The sequence below is a fragment of the Podarcis raffonei genome, chromosome 7 (genome assembly GCF_027172205.1).
Source record: "Podarcis raffonei isolate rPodRaf1 chromosome 7, rPodRaf1.pri, whole genome shotgun sequence".
Lineage (NCBI taxonomy): Eukaryota > Metazoa > Chordata > Lepidosauria > Squamata > Lacertidae > Podarcis > Podarcis raffonei.
The window spans coordinates 71109421-71112972 of NC_070608.1; positions in this window are offsets into that span (position 1 = coordinate 71109421).

The window sequence follows — 3552 nt, forward strand, 5'->3', positions numbered from 1 at the left end:
TGAAGGCAGCCAGGCACTCCTCAGCTGAGCTGCCCGCTCCCGCTCCTACTTGCATGCAAGCAGGAATGGAGGTGGGGATCTCTCAGTGGGAAGCCTCCACTCCACTTCTGAGAGATCCCTGCCTCCACTCCTGCTTCCATGAAAGCCCTCCTCTCCTTCCTCTCCCACCCCCAGCATAGAAGCTAGGGCCCTGCTGGGGCGAAGGTGTGCATGGCCACAGAGAGGGCTTTGTTTGCCCTCTCTGGCATGCATGCCATAGGTTGGCCACCACTGATTTATCTGAACATTTAATAAAGAATTCGATTTGAAATATTATTCAATTCTTCCCTTGTTGGGTTCATTACTTAATTAATCCATTTATCTGAGCTCCCATTTCACACCATTGTGGAAGTTCAGTTAGAATAACATTGCCTTTTAAAAACGAAGGGAATCGGAATGTTATTGAGTTCATTAATTAAATGTTTATAAAACGTTCATAAAGTGAAATCTCCAGACGTAAGCCCAAATTGACTTCAGTGTGTGGAATCTTTCAACTCAATAATCAGCTTCAGTGTTAATCTCTACCTGTTTGACAAAGATTTCGCAAATCCTAAAGATTGTTCCTCTCTCACTCTGACTTAACAGTGCTTAGGCTGTAGTGGGGTGCAATATCAGTTTCCCCACTAAAATGCAATGCAAATGACATTCTGCACCCTTTACCTAAGCAGAGGAAAATTCAGAGCACACATGTGGATTGGGGAGGAGTGAACCAGGGGAGAATTGAGAGTACATCTATTTATTATTTACAAATGTACTGATCCAATTATTATTGTGCTCGGTTCATAAGAGAACATGCAATGAAACAATGCTTGATTCACAGTGACTTCAGTTACAAAGCAACAAGAGAATCCCTGAATCAGAGCTTTCCTACACAAATTTCTTCAGACCTCTGCACTGCTCAAAGCTGAAAGCCGCATGCAGACTGGCCAAGCCAGTTTCACAGTTGTCTGAGCATCCACCACAGAAACAAGAGAAGTTACTTTATGTGCTGGTTATTTTAGGACACCTGCACATATTTCTTACATGTATAATATTGCATATAATATGTAAGGATTGTTAATATTTATATATTTAAAGATTCTTGTTGAGTTCAAAAACAAGAGAGAAATTAAAACAAAAATCTCTGCAGATAAGCCTGGCACTGAGATTTTCAGAAATCTGTACTTCAATGTGATATACTATATCGTTTCCCCAATGACTGGCACCTACAGTTAATAGCCACCCATTAATAGACTTCCAATAATGCAACAGCTTGAATCCCAACAACAGACTTCAGGATTAATGTTGGTCGCTAAAATCAGAATAGTCATTTGATGTGAAGGCAATTAACTGAGAATCCATGACACATAGTTATTGGGTCTACTCTTCTGTAGGCCTAACTCTACTCAGTAATGGCAGAAATTCATATCTGGATTTCCAAATATATCTTCCCATGAGCTGGAGCAGACCATAAAATTATTCATTTTCTATTCTGCTTCCAACTCTACTTTCTCCTCTTTTCCTTGCATTGCTCCTTTTCTTGCTCGTGTTTGGTTTCAGTTCCAAAAGATCTTCTTACTGTGACATTGTAGTCTTATTTGTTTCCCAGGCAGCCAGTATCATAGTATCGGAACAAGAAGTCATACTAACAGTGCTGATGCGGATGGGACGTCTGCATTTGTGCTTCGTGTTAATTCTAGTTTCTTCAATGAGGATGCATTATTATCTGCATCATAAACAAACAAAAAGCCATAGCCTTTCTGCAAAGCGTGTTCTCCCTTCACAGAGAACACGTGTTGCAGTGGGGTCTGCCGGGCCACCCCTCTGTTACCAGGCAGGGTTAGAAAGATAGCCTGTGGCAACTATTGGATGATCGGGTTGATGGGGTAAATTTGATGTTGCCAATTGGTGGGAGGGCTTAAAGGTTTTAAAATCTCTGCACTGAGCTTGGAGCTTTCTCTTCCGCTGCGTGCACCGAACCACGCGCCCACCCGCCCTATTTTCAAGGTTTTGCGTTGACCTTGCTATGCCTGTCATGGGGTCGTTTGCTGTTGGGGCAGGGGCCTGGTAGGAATTTTGTCCATTTGGCTGATTGGCTGGGCCATTTGGTTTTTGCCTACTGCGCAGCAAATCGTCACAGCTTGTAAGGTTGGCGGTTAGGCAATGGTTATAAAATTGGTTGGAGGAGGAGTAAGGATTGGCTGGGCCTGCCCCTCCAATGCTGCTGCGGAAAGGGAATTCTGTTAAAGGAATCCAGGGGCTTGCCATTCTTTCGTCCGAATCCCTGGAATGGGGCTAGGGCTGGCAAGCCTCGGGGAGCATGCGGGGAGAGGTGAGGGCCTGTGGCTCAGCTCCATTTCTTCCCGATATTGTTTTCCCTTACTGGCTTTCGCTGGAATCCAGAAGTCAGTTCTGTCCCCAGGTGGGGGGACAGATAGTCTTAACCAATGCCTAAGCAACCACTCACATTTGTATATTTTAATAAAGTTGTGGACAAAATTATGCCAAAAACCTTAAACAAAAATTATGTGTGTGTTGTGAATTATTTGAGGGGTGGCTTGGGGACCTCAACACGCAACTGGCTTGGAAACATCTGACACTGATCTCCCTAATAAAGAACAGAGGGGAAGGCTGAAGATGGCAAAATGCTTTGGCTGCTTTCATCCACCAATAATGGTTCCTCCTGCTACAAACTTTAAGTGGCTTTAGAGTACCGAAAGATCATTACACCTACAGTTGTGACATGCTCCTCTTTAGCCCTTTCCAGCAATCTAAGTTCCTAGGATTGTGTGTAATGTAGCACTAAGATGAATATTCCATTAGTGCAAGGATTCCTCCATGCATAACAGAACACCTCCCCTACAAGCCTACTAACTATGTTCTGTCATGGATGGACCTGCTCACGTATTTGTGGATAACACAGGACATGCATGGAGGGTGGTGAGTGGGGGAACTCTATTGCACTAGAGCTAATCCTTATCCTAGCACAACTATTTAGTTGTATTTTACCCCAAGAATTTTAACAGCATAAAGTCAGTCTGGGAAAGATATCTCTTCTGGAAACCCTGCGCTGGAAAATTTTAAGGCATCAGTTATGCTATGTCAGGTTTCCCCATCCTGGTGCCCTGCAGTTCTTGTCAAATCCAACCCTCATCAGCCCCAACAAGTGTAGCCAATGACAGGAAGGGATGCGGGTGGTGCTGTGGTCTAAGCCACTGAGCCTCTTGGGCTTGCCGATAAGTAGGTCAGCAGTTCAAATCCCCACGATGGGGTGAGCTCCTGTTGCTCAGTCCCAGCTCCTGCCAACCTAGCAGTTCAAAAGCACACCGGTGCAAGTAGATAAACAGGTACCGCTGTGGCGGAAAGGTAAACAGCATTTCCCTGCACTCTGGTTTCCACCACGGTGTTCCGTTGCACCAGAAGCTGTTTAGTCATGCTGGCCACATGACTTGGAAAGCTGTCTGTGGACAAATGATGGCTCCCTTGGCCTGGAAAGCAAGATGAGCTCTGCACCCCATAGTCACCTTTGACTGG